The sequence below is a fragment of the Lytechinus pictus genome, chromosome 16, assembly GCF_037042905.1.
Source record: "Lytechinus pictus isolate F3 Inbred chromosome 16, Lp3.0, whole genome shotgun sequence".
In the NCBI taxonomy this organism is placed as follows: domain Eukaryota; kingdom Metazoa; phylum Echinodermata; class Echinoidea; order Temnopleuroida; family Toxopneustidae; genus Lytechinus; species Lytechinus pictus.
This window is the reverse complement of record NC_087260.1, coordinates 5310717-5336702: the sequence shown is the minus strand read 5'-3', so window position 1 is coordinate 5336702 and position 25986 is coordinate 5310717. Positions and strand designations below refer to the sequence as shown.

At 35.0% G+C, this 25986-nt stretch overlaps 3 long non-coding RNA genes across 3 annotated transcripts; 1 reads left to right on the top strand and 2 right to left on the bottom strand.

Annotated features, from left to right (window-relative positions):
- Positions 1-8926: 8926 nt before the first annotated feature.
- LOC129256567 (uncharacterized) lies at positions 8927-14176 on the bottom strand. Its single transcript, XR_010296117.1, has 2 exons — positions 14027-14176; positions 8927-11629 (listed from the first exon to the last, which is right to left on the bottom strand). It is a non-coding gene; the product is annotated as an uncharacterized LOC129256567 (long non-coding RNA).
- A 3202-nt stretch (positions 14177-17378) lies between these two features.
- Positions 17379-20444, bottom strand: LOC135156977 (uncharacterized). The gene is made up of 3 exons (XR_010296044.1): positions 20091-20444; positions 18646-18736; positions 17379-17796 (listed from the first exon to the last, which is right to left on the bottom strand). It is a non-coding gene; the product is annotated as an uncharacterized LOC135156977 (long non-coding RNA).
- Positions 20445-20465: 21 nt separating this feature from the next.
- Positions 20466-24742, top strand: LOC135156976 (uncharacterized). Its single transcript, XR_010296043.1, has 4 exons — positions 20466-20769; positions 22633-22734; positions 23151-23269; positions 23768-24742. It is a non-coding gene; the product is annotated as an uncharacterized LOC135156976 (long non-coding RNA).
- The last annotated feature ends 1244 nt before the right edge of the window (positions 24743-25986 follow it).

The following is a 25986-nucleotide window of genomic DNA, read 5'->3' as shown; positions in this document are numbered from 1 at the left end:
AATTCAATTAAGGGGTTGATAACAGATAAATCGAAAAGAATATAGTTCAGTACCTCAAGCTGAGGGTTATGAGGTTGAGTATGAATGATTATTGTACACAAAAAATATCTTTGTGGAAAGCTACAAGAGTACTTTGAAGTCAGCAGTGCAAAGTGCAACCCTTAACACTCGAAGACGGACTCCCACCATGGACCTATTAGTAGGTCCATGCTCCTACAAACAAATAAAACCCAAAGCTGTTGTTTCCTAAATAAACCAAAACAACATGATGATAACCCAATAAAGTGTTACATGCCGCTCATCACACAACTGAGATCTCTTAGTTGAGTAACATGAAATACAATTTAAAGGTGAAATATGTGCTTAATTAGGGGAGATCGCCGAACGTGCATGGTTCCACATGTACAAGGTTGACAGGATTAATTCAACATGACAACCATATTCTGACATGTCCGATCGCAATGTCGTTCGAAGAATAATGTACAAGAAAGGAGTGCGTCCAACCGGAAACATATAAACATAGCTCTCTAGATGCGCATTCGCTCAGAGGGAAAGAGGTCGGGTTGGACTCACTCATGCACAGGCAGCAACAAATGAAAAGTGTTTTAAAGAGACAACACTACCAATTGTGAAAAAAGTGAAATTTTCGTTTGAACTGTCGCAAGCATCAAATTGACTGATAAAACCTTTTCTTTCTAATGATTGTATAATACATTATATTTTCAATTGAAGAACCTTAAAGGATCAAGGAACATGGAAAGTAAGGCACAATGTACCAAACCAATCTCGTTTTAAAAACAGTAACTCAATTTGTTATATATCCACATACAGTTTGATTATGCCAGCATAATAAAAAAAAAAAGATCAATCATCCCCAAACTGCATCATGTAGCAGTAGAAGATTGGTACTGTAAAGTCAGCGACTGAAAATTTAATGCTTAACGCTATGACCCGAGGTAAATGTGTTTTAAAGGAATTATGTCGTATGATGCTTTTTCATTGACAGGAAATTAAAGGGAAAATGAATGTCAAGGTCAGTGTTTGTAAGTAAAAAGAAAACAACTAGAAAATTTTCAGATTCACATTGTTTCAGCAAATTAACATAACTCGATTGTATTCGTTGTGATCGAAAGATTACTAAAAATCAAGTATCCAGGCAAACTCAAAACACACATAGAGAAGGTGGAAATGATGATGGAGCTAATGCTCGGCCAGGAGCAGAACAAAGTGTGGAGGCCTAGCCTACTATCCAAAGAGAGAGGGGAAAAATCACATTTCAGTCGTGAAATAAAGAGCTCATCTCCAAGAGTAACAACTGCATGTTGAACTATTATTGTAAGACAAAGGTTGCAAAAAAACCCATGTTTTGAACCATTTTCTTGCTCAAATATGTTATTGAATATTATGGAGAAAATTACCCACTTCTCCCAAGCTTGTTATGACCAGATTATCTCAGTTTGCAGAGCTTTGTATTAAATTCAACGAGATGGAATGAAGTATAAACATAATAAGAGGTATTTAGTTACTCCAATAAGAAAACGAAAATGTGGCTTTATAATAATAATTTAAAAAAACGATCGCATCTATATACCTCGAAGAAACGAATATGATAAATTCAAGTCAGATATAAAACTGAAGGCATTAAGCTGAGGTGGTGACAGAGTAAAAATGCATACACGCCTTTGCCAAAATGAGCCGTGAAAGTGACATCAGGAGGTTTAACTAACCTGGTTGGTCGAAAGAGTTATCTACTCACTACTCCTCACCGGTTGCTGAATTACGTAAGACATCGTGGGATGGGGTCTCAAAATGATAGGCATCTCCTCCACGGACGCGCCACTTCCCGGCGTAGAAACGCATCCTTGTACCTTGGGCATAGAGCGCCTGAACTTGCTTAGCCCATTTGCGCTTTTCTTGAAGATCTGCGTTAGTGAGATCATCGATGATGAAAAACTTCTCATTTTTTAGGACATTTCTTGCTTTCTTCATCACTTCAACTTTATCGCGGTAGGATAAGAGCTTCACAAGAATGTGACGTGGTTTACCAGCAACTTTCCTACCATCGCGGTGAGCACGCTCAACATTCGTGTTGATGGCGAAGAGGGATCGTAGCTTTTCTTCTACTAACGCGATGCAATCTTCACTTTGATGAGGTTGGGAGGCTGCTAGAAGCTGAGAAGATGATCCACTATCGTCAAGACCTGTCGTTGGCTGGAATTCATCGATCCCGACGAGACGAATGTTGTTCCTTCTCGAAAACCGTTCGCTCTTGTTCGCGGCTACCTCGCCCTTGTCGGCATCGGCGCGGAGTCTGGTTACCTCTTCATCTAAGGCCTTTAATTTCGCTTCAAGGCGGCGTTGGTTGTCCTGGAGATCGTTAACCCTTTGTCTTTCAAATTCAAGGGAAGCTCCGAGAAGAATTTCAACTCCCTCAATCTTTTTCTCGAGACGGCCAACCGCCCTATCAAGCATTTCTTCGAATTTCTTTGTGATAAACGAGCTGTATTCATGTTGGAATGCTTGCTCGGGCGGAGAATCGCCGGCGACTGTTGTCATGGTGATGACGTCTTTGGGAGTGGCTGAGTGGCTCTGTTTCCCAGGATTGGGACTTGAGGTTGAATTCAGAGCTTGCTCCTCAGCCGGAGCTTTCGGCGAGAAAGGGTTTGGTCTCTTGTAGCTGGATTTCTGCACTGCCCCTGGTGGTAGTCCTGTGGTGGGTTTTAAGCCTTTTGCTTTCTGTGATTTTCGCAGATCATACGACATTGTTATTCCAATATATTAAGTCCGTGGATGTGTAGATGTCCTATGATTAGAATACGTAGGTTTATATCCGGATAGGTGCAGATTAAATCCTCAAAAGTTTGACAAATCAGGAGAGACGGATTTACGTGTTGTCGTTACGAAATCGCCATGTTTGAATGTCCAGGTCCTATATGTCAAATCTCAAAGTAATAATAATGAAAAATATCAGGGGCCCATTTCATAAAGAGTTACAACTGTTGTAAATTCGCCATTATGGCAACTACCATTGATTGTGATTGGCTGCTGAGCCCTGTTGCCATGGTAGTTGACATAATGGCAAAGTTGCACTGTTGTAACTCTTTATGAAACGGAGCCCAGCTCTTTATTAAGAGCGATTCATAAATTAACCCTTTTTCAGATCGGAATATCAGATATTTTTAAGCTCGCGCTTCCCGCTCGCTTTATTGATTTTTTAATGATAAAAGATGCATTTATATATTCTTTCGGTCTAGTAATATATTATAAGGTCTTTGATTCTAGGTCTAAATCAGGCCCCCGAAGCTCCGCCATTTTGTTGGAGACATTTGGGCAAATCCTAAGCCCCCATTTGCATATACATGAATAATTCATCAGTTCGCTGCTCCACACATTCTAATAGATTCTTTATATGACGGAGCAGAAAGTAGAGATCAGCGTCACGCATGCGCATTGAGCGAGGTCAACTTTGCGTTAATTATTCATGAAATTTAATATATTCATCACGTGATTAATCTACTGCTTACTACTATTGACCAATCAGCGTTCTTCACTACAATGAGTCATCATGATATGCATGCATGTTTTTCAATCCGTGTATAGAATGCAGAGCCCCGGACCGGTCCACAGCCTGCACACTTCTTAATCTTGTTTAACCTGAAGATGTATGAGGCGCCGAATGTACCAATATTATATAGAACAATTATTTGTTATATAATCATTATTTATTAAATAATAACTATTATTTATATATAATTTACATTTTATTTGTAAATAACTACTATTATATAAAATATCATTTCTAATTATTTATATATAATTCCAAGTAATACTTCATTATTTGTAAATAATAATAGTTCGACATTCCATTATTTATAAATAATGATTATTTATTTTTCATTATTTATAAATAATGATTATTTGTTTTTCATTATTTATAAATAATGATTATTTGTTTTTCATTATTTACAAATAATGATTATTTGTTTTTCATTATTTATAAATAATGATTATTTGTTTTTCATTATTTATAAATAATGATTATTTGTTTTTCATTATTTACAAATAATGATTATTTGTTTTTCATTATTTGTAAATAATGATTATTTGTTTTTCATTATTTATAAATAATGATTATTTGTTTTTCATTATTTATAAATAATGATTATTTGTTTTTTATTATTTACAAATAATGATTATTTGTTTTTCATTATTTATAAATAATGATTATTTGTTTTTCATTATTTATAAATAATTTGTTGAGTTTTCCATTATTTATAAATAATGATTATTTGTTAAATAATGAAAACGTCTACTTCATTATTTATAAATAATTTTTTCGAGTGCACCATTATTCTCATTATTTATAAATAATCATTATTTAATGTTCGAGTTTTCCATTATTTATAAATAAAGATTATTTGTTAAATAATGAAATATCTACTTCATTATTTATAAATAATCATTATTTATAAACAATTTTTACAGTTTGCCATTATATACAAATAATCATTATTTATATACAAATAACCATTATTTATTAAATAATGCCATTATTTATTATATAATGCCATTATTTATTAAATAATGCCATTATTTATTAAATAATGGAAAACTCGCTATAACATGCAAATGTGGGACCGCCCATGATATGAATATTCATAATGCGATTTCCTTTTTCGTGATTTTTCTTCACAAATTTTTGTCCATTTCCTCTTCATAATGACATTTCTTGAAGCAATTTTCTAGGGATATAGTCTGATTGTAATATTCTTCATTTTCTGTATAACTTCGTCTTCGTAGAAATATCAAAAAGTGTAATTTTATTCGATTTTTCCTACAGTTCACAATCCCCATAGGCGCGCGTGTACGGTAGGGACAACCGGTGAATCGACGGAGTGCTCTTCATCGAAATACTACGTTGGTTGGTCCCCGGAAGTGGCGGGCGGAATTTAGCCCGAATCCTCGACGGAAGTCGATCAAGTGCATATTAGCTGAGAGAGTGAAATATCAGTGTACTTGTACAGGTCCTTCTACTTTTTATAAATATTTCTTGTTGCTTTTTTTGTTAAGTTAATTTTTCCTGGTGTAGAGATAAGTTTCAGTTCTAATAATGCACTTCAAATACATTTTGGAGTGTCTGTTTGAGGCGTTTGGGGCGATTTCACCCTGGCCCCAAAATGCTCGCAACGACAATACGGGGGCATGATGACCCCTAAATTTTTAAAAACTTATTTTTCTATTGAAAATTATCACAAAATTCACCAAAAGTGTGCACGAAAGCCTTCGTATTTCACTTTTAAAACTCCAAAAAGTGCCCAAATGACAAGCTTGGTCGCTTCGCTGTGTCGCTTTCAACTTGAGAACGTTTACGCGTCTGCTTCCCCCCCCCTCCTCCGAAAGAAATTCTGTATACGGCCATGCTCTAAAGAGCCTGGCACATTGATTTATGTATACTTTCATTTTCATTATTTTTATCTCATTATCAACATGGCCTTACGCAGAATTTTTTCCAGGGGGGCCGGGGCCGGAGCATGACGCGCGTAAACTTTCTCAAAAAAATCTTGAAAGCGAGACAGCCACGGGACCAAGCCCAAATGACAAGCTTGGTCGCTTCGCTGTCTCGCTTTCAACTTGAGAACGTTTACACGCGTCTGCCCCCACCCCCCGAAAGAAATTCTGTGAACGGCCATGCTCAAAAGAGCATATGGCACATTGATTTATATGTACTTTTCATTTTCATTATTTTTATCACATCATCATCATGGCCTTACACAGAATTTTTACCGGGGGGGGGGGGGGGGGGGGAGCAGCTAGGACGCGCGTAAAGTTTCTCAAAAAAATCTTCAAAGCGAGACAGCGACGCGACCAAGCTCAAATGACAAGCTTGGTCGCTTCGCTTTTTCAAGATTTTTATGAGAAAGTTTACGCGCGTCCTGCTCCCCCCACCCCCCCCCCCGGAAAAAATTCTGCGTAAGGCCATGATGATGATGAGATAAAAATAATGAAAATGAAGTATACATAAATCAATGTGCCAGGCTCTTTAGAGCATGGCCGCGTACTATACAGAATTTCTTTCGGAGGAGGGGGGGGGGGGAAGCAGACGCGTAAACGTTCTCAAGTTGAAAGCGACACAGCGAAGTGACCAAGCTTGTCATTTGGGCACTTTTTGGAGTTTTAAAAGTGAAATACGAAGGCTTTCGTGCACACTTTTGGTGAATTTTGTGATAATTTTCAATAGAAAAATAAGTTTTTAAAAAATTAGGGGTCATCATGCCCCCGTATTGTCGTTGCGAGCATTTTGGGGCCAGGGTGAAATCGCCCCAAACGCCTCAAACAGACACTCCAAAATGTATTTGAAGTGCATTATTAGAACTGAAACTTATATTTATAAAAAGTAGAAGGGCCTGTACAAGTACACTGATATTTCACTCTCTCAGCTCATATGCACTTGATCGACTTCCATCGAGGATTCGGGCTAGATTCCGCCCGCCACTTCCGGGGACCAACCAACGTAGTATTTCGATGAAGAGCACTCCGTCGATTCACCGGTTGTCCCTACGATACACGCGCGCCTATGGGGATTGTGAACTGTAGGAAAAATCGTATAAAATTACACTTTTTGATATTTCTACGAAGACGAAGTTATATAGAAAATGAAGAATATTACAATCAGACCATATCCCTAGAAAATTGCTTCAGGAAATGTCATTATGAAGAGGAAATGGACAAAAATTTGTGAAGAAAAATCACGAAAAAGGAAATCGCATTATGAATATTCATATCATGGGCGGTCCCACATTTGCATGTTATAGCGAGTTTTCCATTATTTAATAAATAATGGCATTATATAATAAATAATGGCATTATATAATAAATAATGGCATTATTTAATAAATAATGGTTATCAGTCACTCCGCCGCGCGAGCTAATTCGCACGTATTTATTCAGCTCGTATTCGTGACCGCTCGGTTCATGAATACGTAATGAGGAACGCAAGGGTCTAGTTTCTCTGCGTTTTACCGGGTTAATTTACTGTTTTAAACCATAAACATTATATCGATAGAAAGGGGAAGAATCAAGGATTCGATATATACCATAATTATCGACATATTTCATTAACTTAGTAAGGTAAACTGCCCTAGAACTTTGCCCCCGGAAAAATTCAAATCATTCAGCTTTAACGACGTATAATACCATTTCATAATTCTTGCGTCCTTCAAATTTAATAACAGTTGTAAAGCTGAATTATCACTCTTTAAAATGAGACATAATTCATGGTTTTTCATTAATGAGGAGAGTCAGGAACCAGGGAAACATACCGCCAAGTCATTATGAGGGCCTGTCCAAAACGAGCTTCAAACGAGTTACGTAAATAGAGCAATCTGATTGGTCAACGCATTCCATGGATTCAACGCGTGATCGCAGGTCATGACCTTTCTACACATCGACTTTCGAAGCGAAACCCCGAATAACAACGTCGTCTACTTTCATAGAGTATTTGTTCTTTTATACAAAGTTTATAGACGTAAAATTGTTTTTGATAGATTTTTCAATATAGGAGACTGACAAGAATGCAAGAAATTTTATGGGATATTTCCTTATATATCTCTGCATTCATTATTATAGCCATTCTAAGTGAGTAGAGTCGTATTTGTGTTTTATCAATAAACTCAGTCCCATGTATGCAATTCTGCGTTTTCTGAATTACATGTACCGGTATGTACTTAGTTAACTTATTGATGCTGCCCCCCCCGGCCGGTTTTGTTGCCAAGATTTGTTGAAAAGAATTACATACATGCACACATCCCGTTTTCAGAAACAAACAAGAATGGATAGAACAATTAATAAATGTCGACATGCTTGGAAGTTTAGAAAAGCATAAAAAATACAAAAATGCAAAGACACCCTCCATAATTCATGTGTTTTGTTTTACTGTTCTAAATCATTATCAATCCATTTTATCAATTTTCTTTCTCCCATTAGTTGATTTTGTTTTATTCACTAGTATTTCTGTTTATTTATTTATTTATTTGGGGGGGGGGGGGTGTGATCAGGGCCAGATCCAGGATTTTCCAAAAGGGGAGGGGGCAAATATTTCGTAGGAAATATTGACAAGCAAAAGTTTTCCCTCCAAAAATGACTGACATTTTGCCACATTTGAAATTAACAACCCCCCCCCCCAAAAAAAAAGGGGGGGGGGCTCACTTGTAAAGGAACCACATAATCCCATTTAAAATATTTGCTGCCACTCTAAGGGGGGGACACTTGTGTATTTACGGTATGTTTACATTTAAAAAAATAGACAAGTTACTCTCAATACTCTCAAGGGGGGGGGGGGGGCACGTGTCCCCCCCCCTGGTTCCACACCTGGGTGCGATGTATATTTCTATTTATCACGATTCATTATCCACCCTTTTCTCTGAACAATTACATTCCATCGTGCAGTGGGATACTTGGATATCATTTGTTCAACAGATCTCGTCTTCCTCCTCAATTTTCAATTCCTCATATTCACAAATCTTGTCCCACTACTGTGTTTTTTTTATTCATTTTCAAACACCTTTCTCCGTGGGAAACACCCATCTCTCTCCCTCTCTATTAGTGTTGCTCTGTCTGTCTCTCTCTCTCTTGATATTACATGTAATATTTTCCTCACACATCCAGCCGACTTTCTAATCGAACACATCTTTTCTTTTTGTCATGCACAGAAACGTGTTTAAACAGTTGTGTAACTGTAACTTAAGTTCATACACATATTCTCTTCTTTTTCTTTAAATCTTGATTTTTTTCTATTTCTTTCTTCATTTATTCTTCTATATTCTCATATTCAGATCTCCAGTGCAATACAATGCATGAATTCAAAATCTAGCTCATAGTAAATGGATATTCCTAAAGAAAAAAAATTGAAAGCATGTTCAATATCTGATCAATTTTAACAAGAAAAAAAGAGTTTATTTCCAACATCAAACTCTTGAAACTCATGTTTACAAAACATATAAATACAAGCAAAAAACGTTGGCACCTAATATCATTCAAGGCAAGTACATGAAGAGAGTATAAGTGAATACTGTTTTTGTTTTACAATCAAACATGTTAATAAAGATAAAGGCAGTTTTACATCTAATGCTCCCTGAATGTCTTTGGCAAGCAGACAGTAGTTGAGGTAAATATGAGTTAAAACAATTTTATAAACAAGAAATGTATTGTTTAGGAAAGCCCGTCATCAGTGAAATTACTTTGGTAGTCATGACAGGAAACAAGTGAAATAATCTTTGTATACAGAAGTCAGTGCCATCAAAACTGCCTCATAAAAGAAATAATTCAGCCATACGTTTACATACATGTATATCTAGGTAATACATATTACAATATATGGAATTACTGGGGTCAATATACGTATCACCAACTGTAATAATGTCCCCATTGTTAACATGTGTATGAGATGTTAAAACTGCCACTATGCACTCTCTAAATGGCAAGGAAAAAACAATTTATAAAAAGGTGATCATGAAAATATACATAATGTACATGTAAAAGTAGGAACAAGGGTAGTTCAATGCTCACCATCATGACAACTTGTACAAGTGCTTCAACATATAAACAAAAAATTTACACATTTACATAATCATAAGTAGGAACAGCAACAGCAGGGTAAAATAATATACACAACTGTTTTATAGGATATTGTAAATCACAAACATATTGAAAAAGCTGCGTCAAAGTTCAAGAGGAAATACATGTACTGCACCTCTATATATTGCTAATGAAATAATTAGCCAATCTAACAAAATACATGTAACCATCATGTATTTAGCTTAAGCCTCACAATTGCTGTAAGAAACTTATCATTTGTTTCATATACATGTAACTACAAAAACTATTATCTGAGTTGCCAAAATGATTGACCTGCAAGAAACTGCCACAATGCACTATCTAAATGACAAGGAAAAACAATTTATAAAGAGGTGATCATGAAAATATATATAATGTACATGTAAAAGTAGGAACAAGGGTAGTTCAATGCTCACCATCATGACAACTTGTACAAAAGGTTCAATACATGTATGTAAGCAAAAAAGTTACACATTTACATAATCATAATCATAAGTAGCAAAAGCAAAGCAACAACAGGGCAAAATAATAATAATAATATACACAACTGTTTTATAGGATATTGTAAATCACACACATATTGAAAAAAGCTGCGTCAAAGTTCAAGAGGAAATACATGTACTGCACCTCTATATATTGCTAATGAAATAATTAGCCAATCTAACAAAATACATGTAACCATCATGTATTCTGCTTAAGCCTCACAATTGTCGTAAGAAACTTCACATTTGTTTCATACAACTACGACAACTATTATTTCAGCTACCAAAATGATTGACCTGCAAGACCTCAATGGAACTGGCAAGAAACGTATACATACACTGACTCATATGTATTGCAGTAAAAAGCAAGAATAAACATAACATGGCAAGGTACGTTAAATATATGAAAAATGTGCATACTTGTGAAAAAAAAAATAGTTCAACTTCTTCTGTTATGCATAATGTGGAAATAGTGTAATGTTGCAGACACTTAATGATATACAAATAAAAAGGTATCACATGCATAAAAAACATGTGTAAATGCTCACCAACATTTCCACATTGCCTGTCATGCCTTCTTATAAATGTTCTTTAAACAAAAATTATAACCATTAAAAAAAACATGTACATAATATAAAAGTAATAGCTATCATGAATTTATTCAATGTAACAAACTTCACCCTCACAGCAGCCAATGAATACTGGCATATAATAGACTGATTAAATGACTGATGAATGATTTTAAAGGGCTACAAGAACATGACACAGAGAATGCCTACTCATAATCTGAACAGTCTTCCTGCAAATCTTCAAACAGAGATAAATCACCATCAATGTCGATTTCAATGGTACCTTCGATATTTGTTTTATCACAAGGAACTTCATCAAAATCAGAATCATAATCAAAATGATCAATATCAGAATCTTCTTCACTGGAGTCGCTATCACTTGCCAGTTTCTCTACAGCAGTAAGATTTTGGCACTGTCTACAGCGGCAACCTGGCCCACAAAATCTACCCTCTTTTCTACATTTACATAAACGGTTATGACATTTGCTCTTGGCACAAGAACAACCCCTTGTGAGATATAAAACATTTGATTTAATCTTTTCAATACTTTCATCTGTGTCCCACTGGCATGCTACATGTACTTCCCCATCATCCCTGGATACAACAAAGCCATATAATTCAATGTCTGGATAATAGTATATGGGAATCTGTACTTTATCCCAAACAGTTAATAATCTTTGCACACCGAAATTGCTCTCTAACACTAATATACAAATTATGAAATGCTTTGGAATCCTTTTCCCAAACACTATGTTCTAAATTGTTTGTTCCTATATGGATGAAAACAGCCTTTGTAGAAAAGTCGAAGTAATTCTGAAAGATTTGACGAATGATGATCTTAACGATGTAACATTAGCCCCTGGAAAGCACAAAGTTTCAGAAGAAAAGGGTCCATTAAAAACAGCGTGTCGCACAATTGAGTCTCCTATCAAAAGAACTTGGCATCCAGCCAGATGTGAAGGTGATCTGTAAAGAAAAAAAAAGAAAAGATTGCTTTTACAACAAAATAAATTCCAAACTAGGAAAGCAATAAAACAAAAGGACAGAGAGTTAAATGTCATTACAAAGAAAATAATTGCAATATGTAATAACATAACATTTAACTTCCTATCATTTATTTACTCAGAGCAAAATTACAATGTTCACATATAAAAATTTGTCAGCACTTAATGAAGAAGGACACGGTGGAAAAAATAGCAAACATATCTATTGAAATAGCAATAGAAGCGCCCATCCAAGTAATATTTTTGCCCAAAGCAAAAAGAATTTGCAGGCTCAGTAATTTACAATAAATAAAATTCATAGATTCATATTTTAGTTTATCAAAATATTGCTCATATTTCCTAACTATATTAAAAACAAATACATGTTCATGTATGTTTCCCTCTTGAACTCCCATTTCAGGGTTTGAGGGACACATCTCCATCAAAAAATAATTTTGCTGCTCCCCCAGAAAATAAAATCAGCAGTGTGACAATTCAATTATCAAAGCGTTGCTGTATCAGTATGGCACTTCTTAAAAAATATCTGTACAATGACATTGTCTGTGTGGATACCCAAAGGCCGCAGAATGTTTCTTCTTTTTTTTTTTGGAGTGGGAAGGGGGAGGACTGAGCAGAACATAGCCTGGGATCATGCAAAAAATCATAATTGGATGGTAAGTTTTAGCTGTTTGTAATAAAATTTATAGCAAAAAGTGCAGTTATGATAATGAAAGCCCCCCCCCCCCCACCATATCAGGGCCCCTCAGGCCTCACCCATCTGCACAATTAATCATGTAATGATACATGTTTTTAAAAATGCAATAAAATTCAAATCTGAGTCTATGTCAGATTGTCACCTGAAAAATGCAAACTTTCTTGAATAAATCTTGGGCTAAAATGTCTTTTTGTCTCATCAAAATTCAAAGTCCACAAAATATGAGTAAATGAATGAGTTCCCATGGACGTTAACTTCTTGATTAGTATATTGCCAGAGTCTTGAATTTAAATTTTCAAAGAAAGTAGATCAAGCTTAGATCTAACATTAGATTCTACGATTAAATTGAATTCTAAAAAAAATCTATAATGACACCTTTGTTAACCAAGGTTTATTATTGAGGTTTCCATAATTCATTTTCAATTTACTTAATAACTTTAATTCAATAATCAATTACAATAGAGATCTATTAGTACTGACAACTAGAGAGAATACCTGTAGCCAGGAGGCTCCTGACCCAGAGAGTAAAATGCATACTCTCCCCAAGATTTCTACTTTCCTTCTAAAAGATCTATACCTAAATCATGTAAATGGGATACAACTTCATTTCCTCAATAGGCGTTTTGTAGCCTTGGCAAAAAAAAAAAAAAAAACATGATGGTGACATGAACATCGTTGAAAGTTTTCTGTCTTTTTAATGAATTCTTGTTTAAATGTAAAAATGTCAGAGATGAAGTTGTATATCCCATTCACATGATTTAGGACTAGATCTATCTCTCTTATATGGAAAGTAGAAATCTCGAGAGCGTAAAATTTCTGGGTTTTTTTTCGCGGTACACGCAAATGTATGGGATGCAATCCCTGGCTCCAAGGAGGGTAAGCACACGTTAATGAATGATATTTACTCTCAAGGAGCCTCATGGCTAGTCAAGAAGTCAGTCAATCTCAATCTGTCAATTCCCTTTTTTTTTAGACAACTGTTGACAGTGTCATGTCACTGACACTAGTGTCACAGCTCTCGAGCTCTATCTCAGTCTCAAATAATCATGATAATAGTCTGATTTGGTACATGTATTTTGGATGAAATGCATCAGAATATAAGGCACAAAATTAGATTGCAACCTCATGGAATAATTACAAAATAATTTCAAACTAGATCTACTCTTTATTTCAAGTTCGCATGGCAATGATTTGGCCCTCGCACAATCAATGTGAGAGAATTGGGCACCAAGCTTTTTAAACAAGACACAAAAATACACTAATGGGACTGACCCACCAGTTGGTTACTCCGCGCGAGACCATGGCTGACGTCATCACTCAATAAAATAAACAAGTACAAAAGAAGAATCAGCGTCAGTGCAGTTGACAAAATGGAAAATTTGAGGTAGTTTCATCGTAAAATACGAGTACGAAGGAGATTTTGCGTCCCAGAGATATTTACACATGTTCATCACTGAAATATATTCTACAACATCGGAGGCTTCACGAAAGCCAAAAATTCTGAGGAGGGTCAGGACGTAAAAAACAACATTCTAATGAAAAATTCGATCTCCGATCCGGCTAAAATATTGCCTAGATCTAAAGCATTATTTCAGGTTCAATTTTTTTCTGGATTACCACATATTTCATATCAAAATAAAGCTAAAGATTTCAAGATTTACTTACGGTTGCATTCTTCCATCTTGGCTTTTCCAGTGAAGAGTATGACGTCATTAGAACGAGACCTGCATGACTCTCGTGATATCTCGCGATCTACGAGAGTCCCGCTAGATGATTTTCGGGCGGATGGGATTCTGAATAAATTTCAGCGATCGTGCTCATTAGCATACGCGTGGCGCTCTGACTGTTATTTGTATATAAATAATGATTATTTGTATATAATGGCAAACTGTAAAAATTGTTTATAAATAATGATTATTTATAAATAATGGGATATTGAAACAAAATTATTATTTATAAATAATGAAGTAGATATTTCATTATTTAACAAATAATCTTTATTTATAAATAATGGAAAACTCGAACATTAAATAATGATTATTTATAAATAATGAGAATAATGGTGCACTCGAAAAAATTATTTATAAATAATGAAGTAGACGTTTTCATTATTTAACAAATAATCATTATTTATAAATAATGGAAAACTCAACAAATTATTTATAAATAATGAAAAACAAATAATCATTATTTATAAATAATGAAAAACAAATAATCATTATTTGTAAATAATGAAAAACAAATAATCATTATTTATAAATAATGAAAAACAAATAATCATTATTTATAAATAATGAAAAACAAATAATCATTATTTATAAATAATGAAAAACAAATAATCATTATTTGTAAATAATGAAAAACAAATAATCATTATTTATAAATAATGAAAAACAAATAATCATTATTTATAAATAATGAAAAACAAATAATCATTATTTGTAAATAATGAAAAACAAATAATCATTATTTATAAATAATGAAAAACAAATAATCATTATTTATAAATAATGAAAAACAAATAATCATTATTTATAAATAATGGAATGTCGAACTATTATTATTTACAAATAATGAAGTATTACTTGGAATTATATATAAATAATTAGAAATGATATTTTATATAATAGTAGTTATTTACAAATAAAATGTAAATTATATATAAATAATAGTTATTATTTAATAAATAATGATTATATAACAAATAATTGTTCTATATAATATTGGTACATTCGGCGCCTCATAAAGATGGGGGGGGGGGATGAATCGGCCGATTTTTTATCTTCTCTTTAACATCGGTGTATAAAATGAAAGGGGAAGATATTTACGACCGGGATTTACGAACTAGTTTATTTCACAATAAGTTAACAATACGCCAATATAAATAATGATGTATTATAGTTTGAACATTTCACTTTAATACTGGTTTTGTAATTTGGTTCTTTCATTTTAAAAAAAATTACGACCTTTCTCGATCTGCTGTTCTCCAGATCAGAATCACTAGATGCATGTTTCACATCGCAGTGTAATTAGAACCTATCAATTTTCTGTAATAGTGTTGTTTTTTACGCCAAGCTAGCCTTTCCAATTATATTGATAATGATCTTTTAATTCTATTTTGCAGGGGGTGGGTAATCTAATTTCTTTGTGTTCACTCTTTAAAGGAGAATGAAACCCTTGAAACCAGCTGAATCCATATCAAAGAGAAAAATCAAATAAACATATTGTTGAAAGTTTGAGGAAGATTGAATGAATAATAAGAAAGTTATGAGCATTTGAATATTGAGATCAGTAATGCCATGTAGATCCTACCATTGGCAATGCGACCAAGATCTGTGATGTCACACACGTACAACTCCCTCATTACTTTAGTACTTATTTCACCTATATTCTCACTTTTATAGAGTCTATCACAAGGTGAGGTGTTCTCTTTATGAGAGGACAAGTACAGAGGTTTCACAACATTATATAATTGATGAATCGTTTGTCATATGATTAGAATGAGCAAAAAAAGATGTTTTGGGGTATATTTTCAGTGTCCAAAAGGGGAAAGTTGTTCATCTGTGACATCATAGATCTTGGTCGCATTGCCAATGGGAGGATCTCCATAGCATTAGTGATCTCTACATTCAAATGCTCATAATTCTTCTATTGCTAGTCCTATTTTACTCAAACTTTTGTTGATCTTATTCTTTGATTTTTCTGCTTTCACAAAAGCTAACTTGCTCCAAGGGTTTCATTCTCCTTTAAGAGTACAGATAAGTGACATGTTATTACCAAACCTCATCAATTTCAGACAGGGTGGATCTAGGATTTTTCCAAAGGGGGGGGGGGCACATTTTCCCAAGGAAAAATTTGACGAGCAAAAAAAAAAAAGGGGGGGGGGGGTCTTCACTTTCAAAAGGGGGACACACTTCTGTTTTAACAGCATTTTACATTACAATTTTTAATTGAGCCTCTCAAGGGGGGGGGGGGGGGGCGCACCGGTCGGCTTTGCCCCCCCCCCCACTCTTTATGAATTGTTTCTCCCTCATTTATTCCAGCCTCCTCTCAAAATAAATCAAGAATAAAATGGCCCTTTATGGTTGCTCCCTGTTGGTAATTTGTCAATTGGCTTTGTCCACTCTCTTGTGCACCCTGGCCTATGCCCCTTCACATTATTATTATACATTATCTATTCTTTTAATCTCTCTTCAGCTCTCTCTTTGCCATATCGCACTGTTATTATTCAACCACACACACAACTCTTTCTCTTATATTTTCCACCTCTCATCTCTTCTTGCAATTCATTAAAAAGGGTCAACAGCAAACTTGAAATCACCCATGTATCTTTCCCATTAAAAAAAAATATATTTTTAGAAATTCTCTGTCACATCTACATAACAGCCATGGATCAAAATTCTTTAAGGGGGGGTGGGGCTTTTGCCCTCCCCCTTTAAGATCCTGGTTTTCAAAAGGATTATTATTTATTTTATTTTCAAATTTATTCATTTTTATATCTTTATATATTTGTTATGTTTTATGTTTTTAATGGGGGGGGGGGGGGGGTGATTTTTACAGGGAAAACCCGCAACTACCACCCCCTCCAACCTAGATCCATGGCTGCACAATGTAGGTCTCATTACTCTTAACTTTAACTTTATGCTGCTTGTTCACTTTTGCTCGTCCATTAATTCTACTAGTAGTACTTCCAGTCTCTCCTCAAATAACTTGATTCACCTAAACTCTCGGCTAAAAAGAATCATAGACGACTTGTTAATTTAGTGACAAAGACAAAATTATTATTTTAATTCATTTATTCCAAATACATAAATCAGGTAACAATTGTTTTCCTCTTGAGTTTAAAGATAAAATTTTGATCAGAGCTCATTCCCATCTTCTTAATATGAAATATTGTGAAAGAGACTACTGTCCTCAGTCTTTTCACAAACACAGATGCGATGTCACATCCCCCCGAATTCATTCATAATTTTTGTTAAAAATTCTTCATTGTCAAAATTGTTACACAATTTCATGTACATATTATAGTGCTGAATTATCATATTTATTCATCATTCCTGTTATGTCATTGTAATAAATTTATTATTCGAAGTATTATTATCATTTATAAACATCATCATTATCTACATCCATATTTGTAAAAACTACTGCTACGATCAGCAAGGATAATTACCCCTAAAGTAACCCTATCCCTCTTAAATTGTTTGTGGGTTTTGTTTGGTCAGTGGTGAGGGGGGAAGCGGTTACAATACTCTATTGTAAATACATGCAGTAATTCAGTTTGATATAGGATGTTTGGCATATTGTCAATGCATTATTCCCTAATTCTTCCACCAGAAAATTATTGTTGGAATTAAAAAAACAAACCCTTAATTTGGTCTTGTATTTCTTGAGTCTCTAAAACAAAGGATGTGAAGCAGAGTCATGTTCCATGTCTGTTGAAAAAAAAAACACACAAAAAGACAGAAATGTTAGCAATTCAATCAAGCCATCATCAAAATAAATAGAAATAAAACAAATATATAAAAGCTTAATGAAATCACAAGCCGAATGAGTCGCCTTTACAATATCTGGTGTTGATTGAAGAATTCAATAAATTGATTACAAATGACTTTCCACTTGCTTAGCCTATTCTGATTTTCTTATTTAATTTTGACAAGCTAGATCTACCGGTAGGTGATATTGTCCCGTGAAAATGAAAATGGAGCCTGTCAAAACGACTCCAGCCTAGTCTCTGAGCTGATTTCATTTTCATTTAGTCAATGAAACTTAGATCTTGGTCTACCGTGCGAGCCCCCCCCCCCAAAAAAAAAGGGACACCTCACAAAACCCCAATTTAAGGTAAAAATATTTCTTAAACCTAGAATTATATACCACTAGAAAGAGTATATTCTGATTCTCCCAAATAATTTGATATCATATTCATGTTTGGATAGTCAGTATGTATTCTTTGCAGAGATGTAGATTTTGATTTGCACCGAAATAAGGCATGGCTAAAATTAATGACTCCAGATGCCAATGATGTCAAAATCTATGAGTTAGCCAAATTTCAAAGAAATTAATTTGTGTATTGACACTAAAAAGAGTTTACTAAACAATTATCTTGTAAATTATTGAACATGGCCATGGGTATTGACATTTGAAATGGATTTTAATATAACCATTGTAGGATTATGAAATCATCGACATCTGGACTCGATCATTCTTGGATAAAGTCATTTGGTATGTAAATACATGAAGTCATTCAGTTTGATATATAGGATGATTATTGTGGTTTTTTTTACCTTTTTGAATCAGGAGGGTCCTGCAGCTTAATTTGGTCTTGTAATTCTTGAGTCTTTAAATGAGGATGTGAAGCAGCATCATGTTCTATGTCTGTTGATTAAAACAATACACACAGACAGAAATGTTAGCAATACAAGCTATTGTAAAAAAAACACATAACACTTGGACTATAGCGTATATATCTAGATCTAGTCATAGACTCTGACGTACATAGATCTGGAACTAAATGTAAGTAGAATAGTAGATCTAGATCTACATCAAAAGTAGATCTAAATTTCATATTTGTTAAACCTACCATTCTGCGAACTTTCAATGTTATTGAATCATATAAGTGTTAGATCTAGACTAAAGCTGTCTTGACACAGGGTTTTTTAAATAGTTTCATGACATTTGCTCTGATGACAAGTGCTCCGATGGAAAATCTGCACGTTAGGCCAAGCAAAAGCTAACCTCCAAAATTAAATAAACCCTTTGGCCTTAACTTAAGACCCTGTCCCTGACTGAAATAGGCCTAGGGTCCTAGATTCTACAGGTCGCTTTGACTTTGTTGTAGGCCTAGATCCAAGTCTAGTCTAGCCTGGTCTATAGACCTATATAAGCTAGATAGGATAGGAGGTAGACATGTTTTCTTTTAGCTTTAGCCAAGACCTGTAATCAGATCTACCGATGAATTAGGCCCAACTTAGACTAGATCTCTACTCCCCTCTCCTCTAGATCTACGTTGCCGAGTCTGAGGCTGTCCGAAGTGGCGACGTTCAGACCCCGGGGTAGGCCCTACATCTAAGTTAGATTAACTTAGACTAGGTCTAGATCTAGGCGGTAGGCCCAACTTTCAAGTTTAAAAAAATAAAAGAAAACATAAGAACTAGCCTAGCCCTAGCACTAACAAAAAAGTTAGGCCCCTAAAAAAGGCCCTAGATCAAGTAATAGTAGAAAGAAGTTTGGGAAAAACATCTTTTTACAAAATGATCGAGGACTAGACTCTAGTCTAGATCTACTAGAGCCGAGGCTATGGTCCTATTGTCTTGATATGTGAATTCAAAGGGAACGGGTTAATGGAGTGAATGTCTTTCTAAATTCAATATGTCTAGCCTAAACGTTATCTAGATTCTATTTCTAGTTCTTTTCATGCCTGCCGAGATCTTCGGTAGGAATCGAAATTTCAGAGAAACTCTCGCCCAAAAGTCTGGCGTGAATTGAATATACGAGGTCTGAAATGGTAGCAGATGGAGATTTACATGTAATATAGCCGCCATATTTAGCTCACGACGATGGAAATAGTTTTGAGTTTTTGCAAGTCGTTTGCTTCCTAATTGTTCACTTTTTATAAACAAAAATTAATTCATGTTATACCCAGACTTCTAAAGATCCCATATAACATAAGATCTTTTGATTTATTTTTGTAAAATGAATTAAAATTCAGCGTTAATCTGACAGTACTCACCGAAAATCTTTCAAGGACATAACCTTCTTCTGTGCGGGTGACGTCACCTTTTAGATAGGGGTCAAATTATGACGTACGAATTTCAATAGAAAAATATATTATTCATGAGGTAATGTCCAATCAAATCACAGTATCTTGCGAGTACGCAAAGAAAAAATAAATGATTCATTAGCAATATGCAAATGGGGGCTTAGGATTCGGTTCAAATGTCTCCCAGGAGGTGTGGCCGAAAGTGGTAAAAAATACGCTTATCACCATGGAGCTTCTATGGAGTATCTGTACGTTATATGCAAATGTTATTTAAATGAGGCTTTTCCGCGGGTGCTACCTTTCCGTCTATACGTATTTATTAGTCTATGGCAAAGACCTTATAATATATTACTAGACCGAAAGCTGCGTGCGCGTTCAGCACAAAACAAATGAGATTAGGCTCCGCCTACCGCGATCATTTGAAGACAAAAATAAGCCCTCATTGACATTCATGAGCATGAAGATATTCATAATCCGGCCTTTTCATTGGCTAAGAGCGTCATTAATACGCGATTTCCCCGATTCTTTGTCATCGATACTAGTGGTATCGTGTTACAGAATTAATTATTCATTTGACCTCATTACGTCATCTAATTTATTCATTATGAAACTTTTCTTTCCACACAAAAATGGACCTACAAACACTCCGGTGAGTACGTATAAATTGATATAACCACATTAATTCTGTGGACTATTTACACATTTCACACTGTATTTTGTGATCTTAGGTTATTTCTGTAACTAATTAGAGAGTTTGTTATCATTCTTCTGTTAAAGAAAAGCAGAATTTGGTCTTTGAAATTGAAGTTAGATTGTCATCGTCGCCCGGCCCAGTGCAGCCTGTATGTTGCTTTTCAGTGGTTATGCCGCTGTGTCAACCACATGTATTTTGTACGGGCTCCTAGCTAGCCGGCTGGGCATCGAGAGAAAATCGGGCCGGGAGCCCACGATTGATTAAAACAAGAAGAATGAAGCTTATTTTTGTACACTGTATAACGTTAGATCTAGAGGGAGATCTGCATCTATCTTCAGTAGATCGAGACTCAGTCAGGAATACTGTGAAGCGGAGTGTGGAAGAAGATATGCCTGTCATCATTGTTTCAATCCTCACTAGATTCTCGTCAGTTTCTATATCAAATTTATTTTGCATAACTTCAGGCTTCTTCTGCATTTAGCCCCCACCCATTTTAATTCTTATTGTTATTTATATAGTTAGACTCGGTATTAGAAATAACATGCTGCTCTGCATGTTTGTCTCACTCTTATTATCAATAGATCAAGATCTAATTTCTGGTTAACAGAGCCTAGTCTTTCTTCTTTATTTTACTTTATCAGTTTATGTTACTTTACTTTTATCCATCGATGCTTGTACGTAGATCTATCTGGGCCTACCTAATTCAAATCTAGTCATCTAACTTAGTTATACTTTCCCAACCCTCGACACGTACCCCCAGGGCTTAGGATCTAGGTCTCTAATTTTAGGCCTAGATGTAGGTCTGGGCCTAAACGACTACATTTACATGAGTATGACTGTCGGTAACCCAGGGAGCTCCCGCCCGCGCAGCGGGAGCTCCCTGGGTTAGACTGTCGGTGGACCAAGGACTAGATCTAGATGATAGATCTACTCTCGGTCAATAATGGCAATGAAGGTTTAGCCAGGAATAAAAGTCAGACATCAAAAATTTCTAAATCGATATACATCTAGGTAAAGTCACCGAAGGGTTAGCTTTACATTGATCTAGGTCTAGATCTAGATCGAGAGTCTATCGATAGTCTAGATCTAGACCTTATTTAGATAGGGCCTACATGAATGCTGTCACGCAGCACTGATTCTGGTTGGACTAGATGGATCTATACTTCCTTACAAATAGATCTAGACCTAGTGCATGAGATTATGAAATTATGTTGCTAAAATCAAATGAACTAAGTAAGATTCAGAATAAAAAGATGCAGATTTTTTTTTTTTTTTTTGGGGGGGGGCAGACATGTGAAAAAAATTAGAGAAACCTGACATTCAGAAAGTGAGGGCCCGAACCTACCAATATTGCCTAGGGCTGTTTTTTGCATTTTCTAAAGTAGAATTGAAGGATTTCACGCAATTCTTTTTTTTTATGAAGGTTTTCACATTTCAGCTCCCACCCAAACCCCTCCCCCTACACTGTTAGAAAATTTATTCTTAAAATAAAAGAAGTTCCTGCAGCAGAGTCTCGAGAACACCTGTAATTTTACCAGATTGCATAATCTTACATTATATCATGTAAAATTACAGGAAATTGGTATTTGGTGTATGGAACCTTACAAATTTCCTTACATAAAACACCATTTTCCTCTTTTTAAACAGACCTGTTCTGTAGAAAACTTCCTGTTTTATGAATTTACAGAACGATTCTGTTATTGCTTTCTGCAAAATCTTGCTTTTTTTCTGTAAAATCAGGGTTTTTTTAACAGTGTACATACGGCCATGAAAGAGATCACTTGACACTTATTGTTCTCTCTTTTCTTTCACAAACAGGTTGAGTTTGAAGAACAAGAAAAACAGTAGAGGTCTACCCAGTACCTATGGTTAAACATGATGATCATAAGTGCATGTATCATTTTGCAGATTCTCATCCAGGTATAAAAGTTAAACTAACCCATAAAAATTACAGATACATTACATGCATTGAAATGAATGTTAACCATGTTTACATTAAATAAAAATAACCTGAGCCACTGCTAAGAGGTAGGATCTATACTGAATATACACTTCTTATATATACAGGCTCTCGACTCTCTCGAGTCTAAAATAGAACCAATGCCAAAAGTTATGTACCTTGGGCAAATTTATAAAATAAGGTCATGTCCTTGATCTACTATTATTTAAATGGCCTTTTTATTTCCTATTTGTTTATAAACAAAGCAATATTTATTTTTTATGTTTTATATTTCAGAAAATTCATTTTATTCATTCTTTAGTGTGATATTCATATTTCATATTTGTAGATTTACAATTTTTTTTAAATCTTATTATTTTACATTTTGTCCAATAAGATGATGCAGCTCTACAACTTCCATGGAGGTGATTGATGATGATAAACAATTGGTGAAGTAGGCCTAATAGAACAGTGATAGGACCACAAAGAGAAATACAACCTACAGCAGTTATATGAGTGAGTTAATAAGTGATTATTTTTAATAATGGGGGGTTTTCACAATATTTTTAGGCAACAAATAGACCTGCCTTTGAAGAAAACATTTCAATTCTGTTTTTAGGTTATAGATAGGTGTCGTTTTTATTCGCAGATCAAAATATTCTGTGCAACAAAACATCATCTTTAATTCTGACTATTATATATAATTTATATATGTTAATTTATATATTCATATTTATGGGAAATCTCTGACATTTTTTTTTATAGAGTACATGTAGTTATAATGGAGAGTGGTATGCAAACTGCATAGAACAGGTTTAAGTGATATGCTTTGTAGATGTACAAGTTTATAATTAGTAGAAGTAAGATTTCCTATGTTATGTGATGAAGAAATTTATATACCGGTATCGGCGGTATGTATAGTCTTACTTTTCTTAAAACATTTATGTTTTACAAATCATGACAATTTTAATTTAAATTCATTGATTTTATTTCTCTATTTTTTTCAATCTGCAGGACTGGTGTAACAGATGTTTTCATTCAAGAAACCCAACAAATTGAAAAGTGACTTAGCTTAGGAAGCACTTGATAAAGATGGAAAAGGTTTTTTTTTTTCAAGTCCAATTTTTTTTTTTTTAATTATCATCACAACCCCAAATTCATGAAGTATGAAATTTCCTGTCGATTTTCATTAAAACTGGTTGCAAAAGGAAAAGCTATAAACATACAAATAGGAGCGGCGAAGTGAAGTTGAAAGTGGGGGGGGGGGGCACAGGGAAAATGCTGTATTATGTGAAATTTTAAAGAAGTTGCGAGAGAGCAAAATTTTGACATTTTAAAAAAGAAAATCCAATTTTGTGATAGATTTCGACAAAATATTCAGAATGATATATTTCACCCTTTTTTTTTGGGGGGGGGGCAAGATTCCTTCAAGCCCCCCCCCCCTCCATCTGTAGTGTACGAAACTGCTTATCTACCCCCACTCACATGAATTATTAAACTTAATGCACAAAGGATTTCCTTATTGTTTTCTTGTTTCAAAGGGCACTCGTCATTCTTTAGGAGCACTTTTCTTGGGTAAAAGGGGGCAGTTATTCGAGAAAGGGCACTTACAAGAAGGCGAGGGGGTACTTTTTAACACTTAAAACGGGCCCTCAGATGAAAGGGCACAGAACACGTTCGGGGGGCATTTTTTGGTAAAAATTTGCACACAAGGAAGAGCACTTGGTAACACCTAAAACAGGTTCTCGTCAGGTTAAAGGGACACAGTTCACGTTCGTGAGGGGGCATTTTTCTTACATAAAATTAAAGGCACTTTTCAGTGCTTCAAAAAGTAGGGGGAACTGTGCCACCCAGGATCGCTGCCCCTGCATACAAAAAACATTTTTGTTCGATTCAAAGTATTAACATACGCTTAAGAAAAAAAGTAAGGCTAAATCCTCTGATAATGTGATATTTTTTTCTGGCTATTAATAAAATTCACAACTAACCAGAAAATGCCTTCATGTCTTTCATTTGTATTCATATAGTATTTGTACAGAGCTAAAATGAAAGGGATTTGGAATTGGCAAAATTCAAATGAGATGGAGATCGAGAGAGAGAAAGAGTGATGAGAAGGGCCGGGGGTTGAAAAGAGATGAGAAAGAAATGGAGGGGCACATATGAAGAGATAATTTAGAGGGGGGGGGGGGTAAGAGAGCACGAATGGTGGGAAGTAGGAACAAAGGGGTGGAAGAGAAATTAGACGAGAATTATGGTAACCAAGAGACAGATAACAAGTGGGAAAAGAAGAAGGAAATATAGGAGAAAGGCGGCACCAAAATAACGTGAGTGGGAAAATTATTAAATGGAAAAACAGAGCAAGAAATGCTGGAGAATAGAGGGGACAGGAAACGTATTAAACATGATAAACTGGGGCCCGTTTCATCATGAGTTACAAGTATGGTAATTATGATTGGTTATATATAGCCGTTACCATCGTAGTTAACTACGATGGTAACTGCTATAAACAATCATAATCTAGGTTACCACGGTAATCACAATAACAGCGATGTTTAAATAGCTGTAATTCATTATGAAACGGACGCCAGATGAAGAAAACAGGCACGGGGATCCTTGAGGGCCGGGGCCGGCCCCTTACGTATTATACCTTGAACAAAAGATTTTTTTTTTTGCTTCTCGAAATTTGTAACAAGAAATGTACTCTATTAGTGGTGACAGTTATTTTTTTTCAGTAACCATACTCAACCAGTGAAAATTACCATCAAATTGTAATAACCATGTTCTGCCCCCACCCGCCCCCCCCCCCTAGAAAAAAAAAGAAAACAAGACTTTTGGGTCAGTGCAACAGCCCCCTTTGATCCGTTCGGCGGCCTCTGCCGGCTATTCAGAGTCTAGATTCAATTCAATTATTTTATTTTCCACTTTCAATTTCATATTTACAATTATGATACAATTGACAAAGTAACATATAATCACAATTGAAGTACATACAAAAATTGACAACATTATAAAATTACAATAGACAATTATCAAATCGAAATATAAATGATTGAAAGGGAGGGAGGGCCAACTGAAAAGCAGAGCTTGTATAATGTAGGCCCCCCTAATATTGATTAATTAATATTGATTCTTTACATTTGTTAAAAACTAAGATTGCTGTATATCTTAACATGCGACAATTTGGGGATGGCAAAAGCACTTGAGACCTCTTTAACTAATCATGACTTGAAGAC